Source organism: Talpa europaea (assembly GCF_964194135.1).
Source record: "Talpa europaea genome assembly, chromosome: 6".
Classification (NCBI taxonomy): Eukaryota; Metazoa; Chordata; class Mammalia; order Eulipotyphla; family Talpidae; genus Talpa; species Talpa europaea.
The window spans coordinates 44,139,747-44,161,989 of record NC_140072.1 but is presented as its reverse complement, the minus strand read 5'-3'; the positions used below and the strand labels follow the sequence as shown (position 1 = coordinate 44,161,989).

General features: G+C 38.8%; 1 gene segment (V, D, J or C); it reads right to left on the bottom strand.

Annotated features, from left to right (window-relative positions):
* Positions 1–846: 846 nt before the first annotated feature.
* The window catches only part of LOC311172120 (immunoglobulin kappa light chain-like), an 85,418-nt gene continuing 64,021 nt past the window's right edge, over positions 847–22,243 (bottom strand). The window contains exons 3-4 of the V gene segment in view: positions 4,245–4,275; positions 847–1,364 (exon numbers count right to left, since the gene is read on the bottom strand).

Sequence of the window (22,243 nt, the reverse complement as noted above, 5' to 3'; positions counted from 1 at the left end):
CTTCGAAGGACTCTAAGGTCTGCTGAGAGGGGACAACAGGAGCAAGTCTCTTCCCCCTTGGGGTGGGGTGTGAAGATGGGTGGCTCATGGATTCATGGAGTATCTTGAAGAGGTCAGTAGGGTAGATAGAATGGAGGATAATTATCTTTAGGAATGACGTCGCATTTTATTTATTTATTTTAATGCTGTTGTATTTTATAGCAATGCAATATACAGTTTCTTAGAAGATAAACTGAGTAATTGGGAAACCAACATATAACAGGTCCTTGAATAGAGTCACTTCATTCAACATTGTTTTGCTATAATGCTGAGTGGAAAAATTGAATTGCTGCCCAAGGCCACTGTCTGGGTGGAGTTTGCAGGTTCTCTTTATGTCTGTTGGGTTTTGTCCGGGGACTTGCGTTTCCCACATCCCAAAGATGTGCATGTGAGGTTCACAGTCTGTCTCAACTGTCCCAGTCCCAGTGAGTGTGGGGGTGTGTGCCTATACCCTGTGATGGAAGGGCATCCTGTCCAGGGTGGGGTCCTGCTTGCCCCCCAAGCTGCAGGAAGGTTTAGCTATTACTTTGAAGCTGTTACCCAGAATGAGCGGATTGGAAAGAAATGAGTGATTGTTCAGTAGTGGTCGTTTAGTAGTAGAAGTGTTTGGGCTCTTTATCTAAGAAGTTTGGTAATGTTTTTGTGACCAGAAATTTAACTCTTGTTTATATCAATCAGCCTGTGATAAAATTATTTTTAAATATAACATTTTGTTTCAACTATCAAGTTTCCAAGACTTATCCATGTGTTAAGTTGAGGACTTACTGTATAATAACAATTATAGCAAGAAGGAGAGAGAAGTCACAGGTGCAAAGATTCACTTTATTCATTTTTGCCCCCCCCCATATTAGCATGATTACAGCCAAAGAGGGGGAGGGGGAAAAAGTGGAGAGAGGGGGCGGGAGACTGCCATGAGGTGGGATAAGGTAGGGAAAGGGCCAGAAACTTGAGTCGGGGAGATTGGGACTGTGGTGGGGTGATGGGGCCTGATAGGCCTCTCCTCTAACACTCATTCCTGTTGAAGCTCTTGATGAGCGGGGAGGTCAGGCTCTTGTGGTCGACCTCACAGGTGTAGATGTTATGATTTCGGTAATCTGTACTGGGTATCGTCAGGGTGCTGCTGAGACTGTAGGTGCTGTCCTTGCTGTCCTGCTCTGTGAAACTGAGGTCGGAGCCATTGGCTTGTTCAACACCATCCACTTTCCACTTGACTTTGATGTCTCTCGGGTAGAAGTTATTCACCAGGCACACTAGAGAGACACTTCCGGTACTTAACTGCTCCTCAGATGGTTGGAAGATGAAGGCAGAAGGCTTAGCCACATCTCCTGTGAAAGGAAGCATGGAGAGTAGAGTTTAAGTAACATGGATATACTCCAGGGGAGTGCAGTCTGTGAGCAACGCCAGGGCTCGTCAGGACAGACATGCAGATGGCCGTGTCCTTATTCTGTGTAAAGGCAGCAAGAAGGCAGGGAGGAAGCATATTTATAATTTCGATTTTGAGTTTTTCCCTTGAGTCCCATATCCTTTAAGAGAGTCTGAAATTGTTTTGTCTAAATGCTGCAGCCATTCTAAGGCCCCTTTTTATATGCTTTTTTGACGTAAACTTTCCTTCAACTGTGTTCGCAGTCCCTACAGGAAACACAGTGCTTCTGACCAAAAAACAAAGGCCATTTTGTCTTATTCCCTTGGAATTTTGAAGTGTTCTTTTACCCTTCATGATCAGACTTGGAATCTTCCTTCACTCTCCCCTTACCCCACAAAAGTCTCAGAGGGAACCTGGGACCTGATGGCTGTCACCACACGGGTCTGGGTTCAGCTAGCCCAGGAGGGGTCAACTGTAGTTTTGGCCACCTGCCTAGGAGGAACTAGCTAGCTTCATTTCTGACCATGAGCAGCTGCCAGATGGGCTTCTGGAAATCCCCCTCTATGGGCATTCAAGCCCTGGGGTGGATGCGCAAGAGTTAAAATAACGAATCAAATATCTTTTGCTGGAACAAAAATAAATGAATAGGTTTTTTTCAGCAGATAAATGAATAGGTTTTTCTATATTGACGTTCCATGTTAACCAAACAGTTTAACGTAAGATACTAAACATTTTGTATTTTAATATTTTTTTCTTTTAACTTCATTACTAATTTTTTCAGAGACTTTATGAAATAGATTTGGTAGTAAAATAATGTGAATTCGAGAAAAAATGGAGGGTAACTATTTTATGAGGATATTCCTATCTGGGGAAATCCTTGCTAGTTAAAAATTTTCCATCCTGAATTAAGGTATTAAATAATTAGTATATTGGATACGGAAATTCTTGAAAGACATCTTATTAACTTTTAATGGAGTTTAAAATCATAGACATAGACAACTTTTTAAAAGGCCTTCCACATAGCTTTGAAATAGTTTAAAAGATTTAGTTTAGTTTTAAAACAGTTCCAATGTAGTCTTACTCAAGCCATTAACTTCTTGAAAATTAAAAACATGTCACAAATTTATCTTACCTTTATTAAAAAAAAATCAGTTAATATACCCACATGGTAGTTACTGTAAATTACATAAAAATTAATTAAGCAAAACCTGAGTAGCCAGACTACTGACCTTACATTAAATTTTTGCTGATGCAGATTTTACCCTAAAAGATTTATACCTATTTCTTTCTTTGAGGTTGAGTCTTTATTATTTAAATAGATTTGATGAGAGAATATGGTAAAGTCTCTTATCACTGAAAAAATAACTTTAAGTTCTTTATGGTGCCCTAATGGAAATTTTCATTAAGAGGACATAATAATATGAATTTTATTTCTGAAATCTCTAATAAATCAGCTTCTCCCTGCTTTTCTAATGTTAACTCAGTGCCCATCACATTTCTATCCTATTCCGTTTGTGACATTGTCTGTACCACTGTGTCAGGAAAGTGGGCAGCAGCAGCACTAAATGGACTCTCAGAGAGTCGCCAGAGCCTTTAGTGGCCAGGCCAACTGCCACGAGAGCGCCATGGCCACAAAAATTACTCAGTCACAAGAGTGCCACGGCCACGAAAATCAGTCAGCCTGCAAGAAGACACCCATGAGGGCCACAGAACTCGCTAACTGTGGCATGACCTTCTTGGCAGTCTAAAATTAAGGCCAAATAACAACTAAGGGAAAGAAAAGAATATACTTATTAAAATATTTCTTATTTTTCTACAAGTTTGTGGGCACTTAAAAATGCAATTATTTTATTTCCCGTCACTTAAACAAAGTTCTTCAAAACTGAGCTTTGGGGGCTCACCATCTTTCCTCCATTATCAGTCATTTCAAGTTTAGTCTAATACAAAAATTGAAACTGTCAAGATGTACAATATCCATAGTTTTGGACTATGGACAGTATATCACTCATTTTAGAGTCTAAAAATGAAATTGCTGCTGATTCTCAATTAAGCCGCATCTTTCCCATGGCAAAAAAGTCAACTTTTCTAACTTGTAACTGATTTTTTAATATGTGTTATTGATTTTTACTATCTTATAAAATAATTTATTGGACAGAAGAGAGAAAACAGATTAGGAAATAAATACGTTTCTCTACTTTTCTGTATCAAACACAATGAGCAAAAATCAATATTGTATTTGGCAAAACTGAATGAAAAAATTAATTCAATTTTTCTTTTTAGAGCTACAAGTCTTCCTTTTTCATCTACATTAATTTTTTCCCCTTGAGCTACTCTTTTCAGATTAAATTAACCTTTTTGCCTACAAGTCAATTTTAGGAGCTGAGTTTAACTTTTGGAACTGATGATACATCTAAAAGGTGTCTCATTTATCCCTTCCACAAAACACATATTTCAGCCTTTAAAAATTAATACTGTATTGACATTTGGCCCCAAATTTCAGAAGGCAATAGAGAAAAATCACTTACATTTAACCTCCAGACATGTCCATTGGTCAAAGGTGATCCACAGCATTAGCTTAATTTCTCTCTTTCCCCTCAATTAAAAACCTCCCTTTGCTGCTAACTTCTGTAGACTGAGGATACCAGAAAATCTGGCAGTTTAGCTGCCCCGTCAACTCATTAGCTCTTTGCTCTTCCCTGAGACAAACTGATTTTCAGTCCCCAGATCATCTGAATTTCGGAAGAACCCCGTTTTCTCCTAATTCACCTCAGTTCATGTCCTAATCATGAAATCCCCCATTTTGCGACTTTATGAGAAAAAAGGAGCAGAAAAGGGCACTTACGTTTCAGCTCCACCTTGGTCCCGGCGCCGAACGTGAGCCACAGTGAGGGCTCACTCACCGGCCCCTCAACAAAAACCTTCTGAAGCCAATTGTCTGAGAAAGTCTACTTCAGGGCAAGAGTCAGCTATTTTTCTCACAAATCCTACTCTCCTCACAAACTCAACAATTGGTTGGTTTGCTCATCTTAAAATTGGCTGTTTTCTGCTCTTTGTATTTGACTTACCAGAAATGGCCCATTTAACTAAAATGTCACAAACTGGCATAAATAATTCAACAGGATAAAAACTCACAGATAATTGAGCAAAACGGTACTCACGTTTGAGCTCCACTTTGGTCCCTCCGCCGAAAGTGAACCACAGTGATTTCCCTCTACTTACACTCTTACAAAAACCTGCTCTGAAAGCTCAGCCACCCCTTCCCCCAATTAAGTCATTATGATTTGGAAATCTTAAAAATGAACCATGGGCTAGTCTCCTGTGGGGCAACTTTCCCTCCTCTGGAGCTAGTCTGGGAATGAAATTCGTTTGATCCCTAACTTCTGAGTAATGGAAACACACACAAAGGAATAAAAAGCAAATCAATTAGAAACAGCACAGAATCAGCTGAAAACAGCACTTACGTTTGAGCTCCACCTTGGTCCCAGCGCCGAACGTGTACCACAGCAGTTCCCCTAAACCAACCCTCTCAACAAAAACTGAGTTTCCCTTCCTCACAATTCAAGGCTCTGTCAGAACATATAACTAGGCTCCCTAGTAAATTTCTGAAATTACCACTTATACAAGTTATTTTCACCCAATACCGGGACTGAATAATTGAAATCACAACAAGTGTAACCTGTTTCTCACCTTTGTTTACAGATTACCTTTGCCTGGAAGGAAGCCAAGGGCTGCAAAAGTTAGTTTTTAGATCACTTCATTGACACAGGGATCACAAAACACAGAAAAGTGAGGAAAGAGAGTTTGGATTCTACTCACGTTTGAGTTCCACCTTGGTGCCTCCTCCGAACGTCCACCACAGTGGCAGCTCTCCATTGTCTCACTGTACAAAAACCTTCTCACCCAGGGGAACAGGGCCCTGGGCAGCTGCTATTCAAGCAGGCGTGGAGGCCCTGGAGCTTCTCTGATAGAAAATGTTTGCTTTCAAGGTGAGATCTAAAATCATAGAAAATGATATTTTTGTCTCTATGGCCTGATCCTTTTCCTTTGCAAGCTACCACATCTAGACTGTTTATTTAAAATTTGCTTTTGCAAATAGGTTGACTGTTAACTATAAAGAAAGACAAGCAAGTTAAAAAAAAATACCCCTCCTCCTTCTCCTGGAACTGGAGTCTTTTACACACAATAAACCTCATTCGATGCTATTATGGAACTCTTTAGCATCAGTTAAGAATCATTAAAGGGTATCTTCCTATGTCACTGAGTTGTTTCAAAAGAGGTTAACTAAATATGCATCAAGTCAAGACCAGGGTCTTATTTTGAAATGTATTTTGGAGTCAAGCTAAAGATGACATGTGAAACAAAAATCAATAAGAGTAGAAAAGTGAACTTCACTAGCTTGAATGTCTGTTCTCATAGGAGAGGTAGAACCCATCATGTCTTATTGAGTTGTCCCAGCTACATGCCGTCTTTGGAGCTGCCAGGGAATCATAGGGTTCCATGGTGTTTCAATGGTAACCCATCAAGGACATGGAAGATCTCATTTTATTTTGAGTCTAACTTCACTTATTGCAACCTTTATTTGTCTCTTAACTTCCCATCCCCACCTCAGCTCCCACCATCCTAAACCTCTTCCTATTTTTCTATGACCCCCAGCTTTTTGCAAAACACTCCCTTTGCTTAAAAACATCTTTGTGTGCCAATATTAGCTTGTGAACAACTAATTGTCTTTCAAAACAAGAGAAACCACTTAGATTATTCCTAAGCAAGTGACCTGGCTTTGCTGCAGACAGAAGCAGGTCATTAAGTCTAATTCAGCAAATTGCACTTCTCTGCTGTTAGTTTCTTCCTACCTTCCTGGATTATAAGTTGTTTGGTGTATAATTGACTTGTATTTGGAAGACCCTGACAAGTATCTTCACCTGACAAATGCTCAACAATTATTTGCAGAATGAATGAAACAGTTAAAGTCCAAAATTGGATAATAAAAATCAACAATTGATCAGAGTTGATAAATCATAATAGACCAAGGAGTAACCACTACAACAAGTTTTACTAAAGAAGTTGTAATTGTAATTCTGAAGATTGGGAGTAGGGTTTTTGATTCTGTCACTGGGAATTTTGCTAATTTCCTTGAATAGCAAAATCAGCAGTGGATCTCACCAGAGGATGAGGAAAGAAGGACTCAAGTTGAAGGAAGTGAGAAGAGAAAAAGTGGCAGTGGGAATTAAATGTGCAAAATGGCTGATCCAGGGTATAGTAAACATAGATCCTAAAGAGGATAAAAAGTGATTTTCTCTACAGAGACACCTGAACAATGGTTCACATCTATTGAGCACTTCTAAAGTGCCAGACATTGAGCATGGATCACCATATTTAATTAGCCCCCAAATCTAGGCAAAAGAAACTAATATTATTCCCTATATTTTGTATTGAGTGCAGCAAGTTCAAGTAACCACTTACAGCAGTAAGTGGCAGATCTGGGATCTGAACTTGAGCACGTAATTGCAAGATTCTGCCCTTTGAACTCTGGGAGTCAAGTCACCCAGTGGAAGCAGCATGCCTGGCACAAAACACTGGCCTGGGGAGGAAAAGGAAATGCCACTTATTGTCCTAGGGTTGTGAGTAGGTAAGTGTGACAAGTGAATATGCAAGACTGCTCATTGAAATGTTGTCAAAAGATGTTGAAATTTTGTTCAAAAATGGAATATAACTAAAATCTTTATCAATAGGAATTTAATCAATAGTTTTGATTAAACTAATTATGATAGAGCTTTGCAATGGAGCACAAAGCAGCCAGGAAGAGGTAGGTTCCTACATGTCTTATGGAAAGTACTTGTGAAAATACAGGCCATCAAATATAGGCATCCTGAGATACCATGATCCCATTTAAGTGGAATCTATATAGATGTAAGATCAATCCCTGAAGGAGCCACAACCAGCTGTGCTCAGTAGTGGCCTCCTGGGATGACAGAGGCATCTGTGGTGGAAGGAGGAGGAATAGTTCATTTTCTTAATCTATGTATTGTAGATTATTTGATTTTTAAAACCTGTGTGACTGCATTTATTCTGTAGTCAACTATACCTGGTAGAATTCTCAATATTCTTGTGCAAAGTACAAATAGAATTTTTTCATTTTATGTATATATATATATATATATACACACACACACACACACACACACATATACACATACTAGATGTATACACATACATATATGCAGGAGTTTTCTTGAATACTTTTCTATTATCTTTAAGAATGCAAAAGAGATAGGAGTTTTCCTGATTCTGTATAGGATGTACTCTGACAAATATTGGAGATGGGAATGAAAAGATGACAAGACTGTAAAAAGGATGCATGTTCCTAGATAATTTGGAGATTTAGTATGAAGAGAGCAACTGAATGACAACTATGAAGCAGGATTTGCTTCTAATAAAAAATGATTATCAGGGGCCTCCCTGGTGGTGCAGGCAGTTGAGCGCTGCACTGTGAAGTGGTCCGCAGCCTTTGCAGCGCAGGTTCCATCCCTGCTGACCGGCAAGAATCCCACATGGTACAGCAGACCTCTCCTGTCTCACCCGCTGCTCCCCTCAGCAGTGTATTTCGTCAGTCTGCCTGCTCTGTTCCCCACTCTGTCTCTGGTGAATCCTCTCACCCTCCCACACATCTGGCCTGTACCCCGGTTCTTGTATAAAAATAGAATAAATCTTTTAAAAAATGATTATCGTACGATCCATTGTGGCAAAAACTATCACACAGAGTAGTGATTGATAGCAGTGGTGTTTGTGACATTTCTTGTAATATAAAATGAATCACTGAGAAGTGCTGAGATCCTTAATATGTGTATGGTTCTTTATTTGATGGCAAAGGATGTCTCAGAAGCATCTGTCCAAAGGATGTCTCTGATCTACCTTGATAAGAAAAGGCAGTGCCAATAAAATGGTCAGAGAGGTTCTTGATGGAAATGCAATTTTGTTAGAGCATTTTAAGAAATTCATCACTGAAGATGCTTCATATTACCCCCTAACAAACTTAAATTCTAGAATAAAGTATAAAATGGGGTAGGGGAGAGAGAGAGACACTAAAAGCATATTTATACGCTATCTTATCAATGTTCCTTATGTCCAACATTTCAAGAAGCACCATTTTTGCTTTTCTTTCTTTCTTTCTTTCTTTCTTTCTTTCTTTCTTTCTTTCTTTCTTTCTTTCTTTCTCTTTCTTTCTTTCTTTCTTTCTTTCTTTCTTTCTTTCTTTCTTTCTTTCTTTCTTTCTTTCTTTCTTTCTTTCTTTCTTTCTTTCTTTCTTTCTTTCTTTCTTTCTTTCTTTCTTTCTTTCCTTTCTTTCCTTCTTTCTTTCCTTCTTTCTTTCTTTCTTTCCTTCTTTCTTTCTTTTTTCTTTCTTTCTTTCTTTCTTTCTTTCTTTCTTTCTTTCTTTCTTTCTTTCTTTCTTTCTTTCTTTCTTTCTTTCTTTCTTTCTTTCTTTCTTTCTTTCTTTCTTTCTTTCTTTCTTTCTTTCTTTCTTTCTTTCTTTCTTTCTTTCTTTCTGATTTATTTATTTATACAAGAAACGGGGTACAGGCCAGATGCGCGGGGAGGGTGAGAAGATTCAGCAGAGACAGAGCGGGGAACAGAACAGGCAGGCTGACGAAATACACTGCTGAGGGGAGCAGTGGGTGAGACAGGAGAGGTCTGCTGTGCCATGTGGGATTCTCGCCGGCTGGCTGGGATCGAACCCGCGCTGCCGAGGCTGCGGACAGTGCAGCGCTCAACCGCCTGCGCCGCCAGGGAGGCCCCATTTTTGCTTTTCATTTGATTTAATAAATCTGCCTATTTGGAGAGGGCTGCCTCACATCAGGAATGTATAGCAACTCACCCAGTGTGTCAGGGACACAGTGGCAAATTTTGCTGTTTGTAAGATTTGAGGGATGGTGGCTTCCCTACCTGGCTCTGGAATGTTTGTGTCTGATAATCCATCTTGACGTCTGTGGTTCAATGCTTTTTCAGCTCATCCATCACAGTAGAGTTCAAGGCAGGTGCTCTTTTTACTTCAGTTTAACTCAGCCTTAGGATCAGATTGTTATATTTACTGATATAAGGAGGAAATTCTGGAGTCCACAACCTGATCACTTGCAATCCTCTGAATAGGGTGTCACAAGTGGAATCTGCCCTGCTTCCCCAAAGGGCAAGGATGATCCCATAAAACCTGGAAGGAGAGAGACAGAAGTCACTTAAGAACTTGCTGCTTCTTGCTTCTTCAGGTTGTCTGCTTCCACTCATCTCTGAACAAAAACATATTGGGAGAAGCAGAGTCCTTTGTTCAACCACATGCAAATTCTTGTGTGCCATAAGCAACACCCAAGATTCTGTTCCTGCTCTGAAAAATCTAGACATTCGTTTTCTTTCCACGAGGGCATTAAGGCTGCAGGTTTCGTTTTATTTCCTAGAGTGAAAGAGAAAAGGGCAGCAACGGTGTCAGAACTTACCATCCTTAGAGAGGCTCAGCCACCAAGATTTACATATTGAAAGTTGTGGTTCTTGACTGGTTTTACACTAATGACAACCCCCTTGAGCTCTGCCCTAGAGTTTCCTGCCCACCTCAGTCTGCCTATTTAGCACCCAACCCTGTGTCCAATCTCATCTTGCTACAGAGAAGCCCATCACGAGCAACTACGTGACTGGGAAAGTTGTGGAAGCTGTTGGGAAATAGATCAATTCAGACTTGGTTCTTCATGATTTTGCCCTCTCTGTTGTCAAAATCCCCAGATCTCTCATGGCTTCTCGATTCTGATTCCTTCTGGCTTTTATACAGAGTCACATTGTGTGAAAATATATGATACTTAATATTTAATGCATAACCAGTAATAAAATATATAAAAAATCTTATTAGATATACAATGTGAACTTAAGAAAATGGTAATTATTTAGAAGACTTTATCTCTCTCTCTCTCTCTCTCTCTATGTATCTATCTATGTATGGTTAGAGCAATACAATAAAAATTTGACTTTTTCCTTCCCTCCTTTCCTTCTCAAGCCCTATGTGTAATTACAGAACTGATTATAGTGAGAGATCATTATATTGGCATTGATGTGTTATTGTTTGCCTCCTTAATTAATTATATAATAAAGGACATTTCAAAACATAATATAATATTTTTGTCTAGGGTACCTGGTTGAGAAGCATAAATTTCAAATAGATTTCTTCTGTTCCTTATACCCTCAATAGTGAGAATAGAAATAGACATAGTCTCAAATTCTATCTATCTATCTATCTATCTATCTATCTATCTATCTATCTATCTATCTATCTATGTTTATAACACAGAAAACAAAATCTTCTCAAATATTCAGAGTATTTATAATATTTGCTCTCTACATCCCCCTACTGTGAAACATCAATAAATTGTCTCAAAGCAGAAATAATTTTTGTAACATTCTCCTAAACACAAAGCAATAAAACTAGAGATTATCCATAGTCAGCGAACAAGTTATTGACTTGGAAATAAAAAATTGCCCACTATTCAAAAACTCTCAAAAGAAAAGAGATCAAATTACAGAGTGCCAGATTATTTGAAAATAAATGAGAATTCTACATGTCAAAATCTATGGGGTGGTATCAAAATGACTCTCAAATGAAAATGTATTTATTTTACAGATTAGCCAAGAAATAAAACATAAGTAAACATAGCATGAAACTCAAGAAGTTAGTCACAGAATAAGTTAAACCGAAATAAGATGCAATTAGTAAAAAAAAGAAGCAAATTAAATAAAATATTTATTTTAGTGAATTAAGCCAAGAAATATTTCTTTGAAAAAGATCAATAAAACAGACAAATTTCTGGAAGGTCTGACAAAGGAAAAAGAAATGCAAATAGATATTGGGCATGAGAAGAGATAATAACATACAAAAATTGCTTTTCAGAAGTAAAGTACATGCTACCTGAATCTCCCCCATTTTTCCTGCCTTTTGGGACCACCCTCGTCATTATGATTTTTCCTTTTTGGATAGTGGTTGAGAGGGTCAGTTCTGTTGATACAGAATTCACATATCACACAAGTCATCATTTAAAGTGTGTGATTCAATAGCTTTCATTATATCTGCTATACCACATACCCACAAATGTAACCATCACCATAATTTTTGAAAATTTTCAATATCTCAAAAAAGAAACGCTGCCCTTCTTATCTATCACTTCCCAGCACTGTCATCCTTCACAGCCCCAGCAACTACTAATCTGTTTTGTTTCTCTATGTTTGCTCATTTTGGATATTCCATACAAATAGAATATAATATGTGGTCCTTTGTGATTGACTTTTTTTCACTTAATACAATGTTTTCAAGAGTTATTCATGTTCAAGCATTTAATCACATTCTATTCCTTTTCACAACAGAGTAATATTCCACTATAGGAATATACCATATTTTGTTTATGTGCTCATCAGTTTATTCATCCTTTTTATTCTCTAAATAAACCTGCTCCAGTCTCCCTGTGACAAGTTGGTGAAGGCTGCACCTCTCCAAGGATTCAAAGTTTTTCAAATGTTCGGTCAGTTCCTATTTCAGATTCTTATTCCAAAGAGGTATTTGTCTCCTTGACTATTTTCATGGTTTATGTGGCTGCTGTCTTGTCTCTGCTCCTTCTTACCTCATGTCTGACTCTTTCTCCTTCATCATTTCTCCAGAAACCCTCTTTGAGTGGGTTCCTCTGTTAGAGAGTGTTGGGCTAATAGAACATTTATTCTACCCATATTCAGAGAAAAACCCCCATAGGTCATTACTTATAAACATCCAAATGAAGCAGAAAATTTCTCACCTCCAAGAATAAATTAAATAATTGGCCCAAGAAAAGTTGGAAACTAGACTAAGCCCCTAATTAAAGAGGAAATAGGGGAGTATATCAAAGATCTCTCTCTTCTGAAATAATCTAATCTAAGATGATTTTCAAGCAGTTTATTTTTGAAACTGGTAATGCCTTTGTCAAGAAGATATATAGATGGAATGTTTTTCAATTTTTTCTCAGCATTGGCATGAAAGTTTACTGCAACTGGACCGGACTAGTTCTCCAAAGGAAACCTGGGGCCACTGCAGATTAGAAGGGCTCATTTCTATTCCATAAAGCCTCTCTCCAGTAGTTGTATGACTTTTTAAAGTAAAGTGAAGAGAAAGGGTAATTAGTTAGACAACTCTTACAATGATCTGGCTGGGGACTAGGAGAAGAGCTATATACAAGGGACAACTGACAAAATTAATAACCAAAACCCAGAAGATCCATCCAAAAGTAAGGCCTACATACAAGGCCATCTCAACGTAGGGGGAAAATCACAAACACAAAGATAATCACACACAATATACCACGAACTCTTGTCTCTACCCAGGATATCGTCCCTTTCAATCCTATGAAAAATAATGTTCTTTGCCTTCCTTGTTAGTCTTGCATTTCAGGGGGCACATTATGAGATCTTGCACTCACCACTGTGCTCTTAATTGGTGTTCAGCACATATTTACTGATAAATCAATGAGGCGAACAAAGATTGTTCAGCAGTCAGCTGGCACTTGCCGTTTTCACCTTGTTCTGGTGCCCTCTTGTGATCATCTTTGGTTGTTTCTGAGACTCTGAAAACTATGTGATGGTAGTGCCTTCATCTGGGATTGCCTCTGCAGCAGTTGATGCTGGGGCCATGTCAGGCACAGAAAATGGAGTGTCCCTTGGAGGGGTTTGTGGGCTTCTGAACTGTTCAAGCCAGAACAGACAAATCATGTTTAGCTTATTCAGTGCAAGTGGAAGAAAACTGCTTGAAAAAATAAACTGCTTGAAAACCATCTTATATTAGGGAGAGGAAATAATTCACTCAAGGCTGCTTAGCCGGTGAAGGACTGGGCTTGAAGTAGAACAGGGTGTCTTGCCTTCCAATTAAACTAATTCTATAACATCTGCAGCAACTGGCAAAATCTTTGCAAGCAGGGACATTTTTTTGAACAGCTGCCATCTGGTCTTCCCAAGCCACAGGGAAATTTTAATGCATTTTCTGAAATTCACTGAAAAGATGAAAAATGACCCCATGAGGGGGCCTCCCTAGTGGTGCAAGGGTTAAGACACAACCTATGAAGCTATCCGCAGCCACCGCAGCATGAGTTCAATCCCTGGCCAGGGAGAAACGCACATGACACAGCAGACCTCTCCTGTCTTGCCTGATGCTCCCCTCATCAGTGTATTTCAGTCGGTCTGCCTGTTCTGTTCCCCACTGTTTCTGGTGGATCCTCTTACCCTCTGCACTTCTGGCCTGTACCCCAGCTCTTGTATGCATAAATAAATAAATATTTTAAAAAATGACCCCATGAGACATGAAAATATGTTTCTACAGCATGACAGAAGCTTCAGAACTCAGTCAGGACCCCAGTCACCATTTTTAAAGCCGGAAAAAACCTCAAGTATTTGACTTTTATAATTGAGGAAACCAAGATTCCATTAATAAAGCTGAGACTGTAGGTGCACAGCCAGGGTCTGAACATCTGCCTTCTTAGAGTCAGCTCGTGATTTCCATTAAGTGGAACTGGTGCAGGCAGCCTGCAGAATGCATGATTGGCACATGAGCTGTCTTTCTCTTGACAGTGTATTAATGAAAGGTAACCATAGCTATGCTAATAGATGTCATTAAGGCTTAAATGATTTCTTGCATCAGAAATTTATTTTTAATCTGCATGAAGTTCTTGTTGGAAGTGGAGGGTGGAGTTTCTGTTCTAAGCTGTCCCTCAGGACACAGGCTGACAAAGGAGCTTTCAGTATAAAGTTTCGATAGCCTGTCACCATACTACCAAATTGGAGTATGATTATGATTGTGAGAGAAAAATTGATCTCAGACTCCTGTTATTAGAGTGGGCTGGAATTCCAGACTGGAACGGAAGTTATGGGGATGAGAATCTTTATACCTAACAGAGTTCGCCTCTGCTGTTAAAGAAATTTTGGCCATTTAATGAGCAGGTGAAATTGAGTGAACACAGACTCTCTGGCTGGGCCATGAAATCAGGGTGGTAACATTCTCCACCTCGAGTTTCCTACATCCTGCCTTTCTCACATTGTAGAATTTTATAATTAGATTCTTCTCTTCCTGCTAGGGACTGAACAACATGAGGAGTGTGACCTCATCTAGGTAGTTCTATATTCTCCATTGTGCTAACTAACTGATGCAGCTTTCTAATATTTTCTCTTAGAGCTTTGCATTGAGGAATATGAGTGATTTTTCTCTTTGCTTTTCTTGTTCATGTTCAGTCTTTGATTTTGGCTTCAAGATTACACTTACAACAACATGATTAAAGTTTCTAAATAATGATAATTACAGTTTATCCCCCATCCCAGTTCTCTGGTTTTTTTTTTTTTTTTTTAAATACAGGGTTTTTATTTAGGTTTTAGTTAAATTTAGCCATATTTACCTGGACCTGGACACTGATTTAAGCAAATTTACTATTAAAACAGTATTTAGAGATAACCAATAAAATGTGAGTAGACACTGGAAAATAGGTAATATTAAGGGATTAATTATTCAAAATTCTGTATTATGATGACAAGGTGGTTATTTTTCAAAAGTTCTTATCAGTTAGCAGTGTACTGAAATTCTTAATGGAATGGCTTTAAAATACTCCAGTGTGTTTTTTTTCCATCTATCTTTTATATGGTTGACCATGCTATAATCATTAAAAACGAAAATAATTGAAAAACATGACTGAGTGACTCACCACAAGGTTGGGGTGTAGTTATGAAAGTCTGTCTGTAGATGGCAGTGGTGTATAAGCGAACAAGCCACAGATAGCAAAAGCAGTTACTATAAGCTAAGGCAAATTTTACTGTTTTTGGACTAAAGTTCATGATAAGATTTCTAGAGTAAAAGGTACATAGCAATCTTAAATATTTAAAAAAAATTATAGGTGATTTATAAGTTTTCTAGATACTTTAAACAGACCATTAAAATAAACACCCATAAACCTGTAAATTTATTATACCTGTATTAACATTTTGCTCCCTCTCTCTCTATCTCTACTTCTGCTTCTATTTTTCTATGTCACCTACATAACCCTTACAAACTCCTCCTTGCTGTTTCAGAGCTGTGTGGATTCATCCTGATGCTAATCCAGATGCCCATTTATTCATTTGCAGTAAAAATTTAACCATCCAGTAAATTGGATGGTGCCATCCCCTGGCCAGCACTTTCTTCCCAATTGAACAAGATACCATGTAGTCATTGGAACATAAACTGAGACGGGATTAGAACCCCGACTCTGCATTTAATGAGCTGAGTGTAACATTAGGTAAATGACTTAACTTTTTCAAAAACTCAGATTTCTCATCTGGAATGTGGGATAGTAATACCTCTCTTATAGAGGTGTGATGAGGAGTAAATTAAGTACCATATATGGATCATGTAGCAGAGCCCTTGCTCCTGTACTTGGTTCTTAGTATGGACAAATTTTCATTGATTAGATCCAGTTCCCTGGGAAGCACACATATATATGCGCGGTTGACGAGAAACAGTCTTTGGATTATTCTTTCACTAAGTAACCAGAGTCTTCCTAAATAAATAAAGAAAGTTGATCAAGTTATCCCCCTGCTCAAAACTCTTCTTAGATTTCTCACTGCGCTTAGAAGTCCCTTGTCATCTTCTCTCAAGCCTACCTCAGCGGTTCTTCTCCGATGCTACTGTGGCTGGAATCACCTGGGGGACTTTAAATGCTATGATGCCTGAATCCCACCCTAGAGATTGTGATGCTCTGGTCTGGTGCATTGAGGATGACAGGGCATTGGAGTTTCCACGAACACACCAAGTGAGTCCAATATGGTGGAACCAGACCCCTCCCGACTGGCTGACACGTTTCTTACCAAGCTCCTCTCCCTTCCTGCTCCGGCCTCTGGTGCTGCTGTCTGATCTTTGCACATGCTGAGTCTTGTTCCCCTTCAAGGAGCCATGTTTCCTCACTACCCAGGTCTGCTTCAAATCCACTTCTGCATGAGTTGGTCCCTGGACAGAACCCGGCCTCCTCTTCACCTCTGGAATCTGGGGTTTTGGAGGGCTGCAACTTCAACTATCAGAGTCTTTCATGACTAGTTGAAATGGGTGCAATTTTGTTTTTTGACTGCAGTGTGATTTTTCACAGCAAAAATGTTTAAGACTCAGGTATTCAAAAGTTATCCCAGCTCTTTGGAGTCCCTCATGCAGGGTAGGAACTAGGATGAAACAGGCAAGGCATTTGCTTCAGGTGCAAAATTTAAGGAGATACAAAAAAACCCCTTAGTAATTCAGCTAAATAATATTCTAAAAATCAAAATCAATGCAAAAAATTCATAATAAAAAAACAATTTTAAAGTAAAGACAGGATCTATGTTTTAAATAAAGAAATATCAGTAGGGACTGATTTATTTTGTAGCTGTAGTGTACTTGAAGGAGTTTGATTCTGTGTATTTTCTTGGGTTGTGTTTCTCCAGCTAAGGTGATGGGGATTTCCAGAAGTATAAAATTTGCTGTAGAAATATTTTATATTAAAACATAAATGGACATATTGTGGAAAAGAATGTAAGTTTTAATTAAATTTCAAAAGAAAACAAACACAAGATTGAAGAAATATTTCTTTGAAAAACTCAGGTCAGGGCCTCCCCGGTGGCGCAGCGGTTGAGCGCTGGGTTGCGATGCTGCCCGCAGCCTCTGCAGCGCCGGTTCGATCCCCGGCTGCTCCCCGGCCACCGGAGGAGGGTCCCACATGGCGCGCAGACCTCTCCTGCCGCCCGCTGCTCCCCTCAGCAGTGTACTTCGGTCCTTCTGCCTGCTCTGCTCCCCGCTCTGGCTCTGGTGAATTCTCTCACCCTCCCGCGCTTCTGACTGTACCCAGTGCTTGTATAAATAAATAAATAAATCTTTAAAAAAAAAAAAAAAGAAAAAAAAAAGAAAAACTCAGGTCAATTCCCAGAACGTTGGAAAATCGAATTTTCTTCGTTCTGCACAAGGTGTAGTCATAAGTATGAGAAGCTCTGTCATAAATCTTGCAGTTAAAGAACATCAGAATCCAAGATAGTTATAACCTGCAGAATTGCTTTTTGCAAATGGGAAGGTGATAAACAATAAGAAAAGTAATAGGTGAACTTTGCAAATAGCCTTACACAAAAGTGTTCTGGTTGAGTCTTTGCTTCCTATATGTAAAGTGAAAATGTTAGGACAGATGAGAGGTAAAGTTCTTTATTACTTTAATATTTCGAGATTTTTAAAAAAAGATTTCTTTTTTTAAAAAAGATTTATTTATTTATTTTATACAAGAACCGGGGTACAGGCCAGATGCATGGGAGGTGAGAGGATTCACCAGAGACACAGCAGGGAACAGAACAGACAGACTGACGAAATACACTGCTGAGGGGAGCAGCGGGCGAGCCAGGAGAGGTCTGCCACGCCATGTGGGACCCTCGCCTGCCGGCCAGGATCAAACCAGCGCTGCAGGCTGCGGACAGCTTCACAGCGTTGCGGCGCTCAACAGCTTGGGCCACCCGGGGAGGCCTAAAAAAGATTTCTTTATGCATACAAAAGCTGGGGTGTAGGCCAGAGGTGCAGAGGGGAGAGAGGATTCACCAGAGACAGCAGAACAGGTCGATTGACAGAAAAACATTGCTGAGGGGAGCAGTGGGTGAGACAGGAGAGATCTGCTGACCCGTGTGGGTCATCTCCCTGGTCAGGGGTCGATCTTGTGCTGCAGTGGCTGCAGACAGCTTCATAGTACTTAGACTTAACCCCTTGAGCCACCAGAGAGAAACCTTCCCCAATTTTTTTTTGAAAGAGGAAGGCTGATGAACATCTTCTTGAAATTTGTAGTGCATAGATACAACCAGAAGAGGGCAGCAAGTGTCCACTCTTTTAAAAATAAAACCTTCCTAAAGGGCTACCTGGCCAGGGGGAATTGTGACATTACAATTAAAACTGTGTCTCACCCATTTAATAAAAACCAATTTAAAAGAGACTTTCTTTGGAAATCAAGAAAGTCTTTTATTATTTTATTTTATTTCCATTGAGGCATAAATGACATATATTATTTTCAAGTGTACATGATTTGATATTTGTACCTATTGTGAAATAATCACCACAATATGTTTAGTGAAATTCTTCACCTTATACAGTTGCAATTTTTTCTTGTAATTAGAGATTTTAAGATTGTCTGTCCATTTTAAAATTAGACTTTTATTTTTTCCCTTGAGTTGCATAGATCTAGATATATTTTGGATATTAGCCCCTTATCACATATATGATTTGCAAATATTTTTTTCTTCTATGTAGGTTGTCTTTTCATTTTTTGGATCACTTTTGCTATACAGAAACTTTGTGGTTTGATGTAGTCCTACTTATATATATTTGCTTTTGGTGTCAGATCCAAAAATTCGATACCAGGACTATGTCACAGAACATACTGCCTATGTTTTCTTCTAGGAGTTTTATGGCTTCAGGTCTTACATTCAAGTCTTTAATCCGTTTTGAGTTAATTTTTCTGTGTGGTACATAAAATAGTGGTCCAATTTCAATCTTTTGCATGTGACTCAATATCATTTATTTAGGAGACTGTTCTTCCCCCATGGGATGTTCTTGGTTCCTTTGTTGTAAATAATCGACTATATCTACCTGGGTTTATTTCTAGGCTCTTTAGTGTGTTCTATTGTTCTGTTTTGTTGTTTTTTTAAGCAATGATGGAGTTTTTATTTATTTTTTTATATTTTATTTTATTTTATATAATTCTTACATCATTTTTCATTTTTGCACAATGTATGTATTTTCATTTTGGTTATATTCTTATGCCAATTCCATTATGTTTCAATTTTTTGAGAAATGCTTATTATATTAAAAATATTTTTTTATTGGGGCCTCCCTGGTGGCCTAGGGGTTAAGTCTCAGCACTGTCACCGCTATGGTCTGAGTTCGATCCTAGGCCAGAGAGCTAACTCACATGGCACAACAGACCTTTCCTGACTCGTCCGCTGCTCCCCTCAGCAGAGTATTTCAGTAGATTTGCCTATTCTGCTCCCCACTCTCTCTCAGGTGAATCCTCTTACTCCCCATACCTCTGGCCTACACCCCAGTTCTTCTATGCAAAAATAAATAAAATCCTTTCAAAAAAAGAAATATTTTTATTAAAGTAACATTGCTTTATAATATTATATAAATTTCAGGTGTGTATCACTATAATCTAACATATGTACATAATGAATTATGCTAACTGCTAAAAGTTCATCTACTCCCAAGTTAGCATTGTATGTTATATAGTTTGTAATCAGGAAATGTGATGCTTCCAGCTTTATTCTTTCACAAGATTGCTTTTGTGATTCCATATAAATTTTAGGATTGTTTGTCCTGTTTCTGTGAAAACTCCCATTGGAAATTTGATAGGGATTGCATTGAGTATGTGGATTGTTTTGTATAGTGTGGACATTTTAAAAATATTAATTCTTCTAAACCATGAGCAAAAATATCTTTCTTTCCATTTATTTGTGTCTTCTTCAGTTTCTTTCATTAATGTCTGATAATTTTCAGTATATAGGTATTTCACCTCCATGGTTAAATTTATTTCTTAGAACTTTTTCTTTTTGATGAAATTATAAATTGTATTGTTTTGTATATTTCTCTTTTTGGTAGTTTGCTATATATGTGTAGAAATGCAGCATAATTTGTCCTTCTCACAACTTATCTGTCTCATCCTTGTTACTTCATTTTGCCTGGAATGGAATCCTTACATGGATGCTAGAGAATGAATGTTTGTTTCCCTGAATTCGTATGTTAAATCCTTTCCCTCCCTCCTTCCTTCCCATATGTACCTTCCCCTCCCCCCAGTATATTTTATTATTTTTAACATGATTTTTGATTTCAGGAAGCTTTCTCATTATTTCTGGAAAACGAACCAATTTATAAACACTTCTGAATTTAAAATAGAAGACGTTCATTAAATTACTCAGCAATTTGTGGTTTTAGAGTTTCTAAGTTGACCATAGGGCTCTAAATTAGCTTCTGTGTCTTCTGTCTTATAACTGCGCTTTCAGTGTTACTTGCACAGCCCACTGCTCCTGCAATCTGCCTCTATATTTGCTAATTGTTTTGCATAGGCAAGGGTCACACCAGCTGCTCAGAATTTTATAAAGAGGGCCGTGGCCATGTGAGCTGAGCAGCGACAGGCAGGGCCAGCAAGATGACGTTTCGGGCCCAGGTCCTCCTCATGCCCTTGTTGCTCTGGGTCTCCGGTGAGAAATTTCTAAGTGTCCCCATCCTTTGGAGTGATACCTTTTTTAGAGTTAAAAAATAATTTTAAGACATAATGAGTCATGCTGGCTATTTCCAATATAGACACATCATGTGCTGACATGTGATGGCATTTGAAAACACCTTTAGATGATATTTCACCGTGTCTATTTAACATGTCAGCTCATCATTATCCTTTTGTGATTGCAGGTGTCTGTGGGGACATCGTGTTGACCCAGTCCCCAAGCTCCCTGCCTGTGACTGTAGGAGAGAGGGTCACCCTCAACTGCAGGGCTAGTCAGAGCATTAGCAACTACCTAGGTTGGTACCAGCAGAAACCAGGGCAAGCTCCTAGGCTGCTCATCTCAGATGCATCCAGCAGAGTATCTGGGATCCCTGACAGATTCAGTGGCAGTGGATATGGGACAGATTTCACTCTCACCATCAGCAGCCTGGAGCCTGAAGACTTTGCAACTTATTACTGTCAGCAGCGTCAAAGCTATCCTCTCACAGTGCTTCAGCCTTGAACAAAAACCTCCCCAGGGCTGTGAATCAATACTTCTGTCCTGCCCAGCTGCTTCCTCCCCAAGTAGCGTGAATGTGGAAACTCTTTATCTGCCTAACAGGCTGTATCTCCTGTCTTAATCCCTTGGAGGGTCTGTAGAGTCCAGGAAAAAACTGAGTGGGCATTTCTGGATCTCTCTCTCTCTCTCTCTCTTGTTTTTAGTGGGATATGTTATTAAGCTGTCTTAGAGATGCTCTCAGGAGCTTTTGTGTCACAGGAAGTGGCCTGCTTCCATGGACAGATAGCGTGATAGAGTCATAAGGTCTATGCCTACCTCCTGGAGATGGGACCAGTGAAATTTACACCCTGATTGATCAATTCCCTCTTCTCTTTGCCTCCTTTACTCTGGAACATTTCTATCTAAATTTTCCCACTCATCTTACCTTATCTGCAATTGCCCTCCAGCTCTGTAACTTCCCAGTACTAAACCCTTGACCTCTTCTATTCAAAAAGGTAGTATGCCTGCCTTGAAGGTAGTATGCCTGCCTTGCTTTCTTTCGTCCATATATGCTGTTTTCCAGCCACATCTTTCTGATTAGTGTCACTAAAATGGCTTTCCCCCACCATTTCACTTAGCATGCATTTTCCTCTTCATTTCTTTTAGCTTTACCCATTCTTGCAAAGGCAATTCTCTAATGGAAATTTGTAATATATATAGTAGCAGCATTCCCCATTATCTTTCCTTATCATTCATCACCTTTCTCCCTTATACTTCCTATGGGTACCCAAGTCTAATTTTCTGATTGAAGGAAGTTGTGGCTCTAAATATCTATAACCTTCATGTCTTAGATAATATTTAGTTAACATGGTCATTTCTGCATGAAATGGAAAAACACTAGTTATTCAAGTATTAAGTCTTCACCTCCTTTAGAAGTGTTTGGGTTAATAAAATTATGCTTCATGAAAGATTACAGCAAATCTGGCCTTTTATGTATATGAGAACTTCTCATAATAAGGAACATATTTAAAGTATTGATGTTAACAAATCCATGCTCTTCATTCTGAGTGCTTACTATGTGTCAAGAGTAAAAGTACC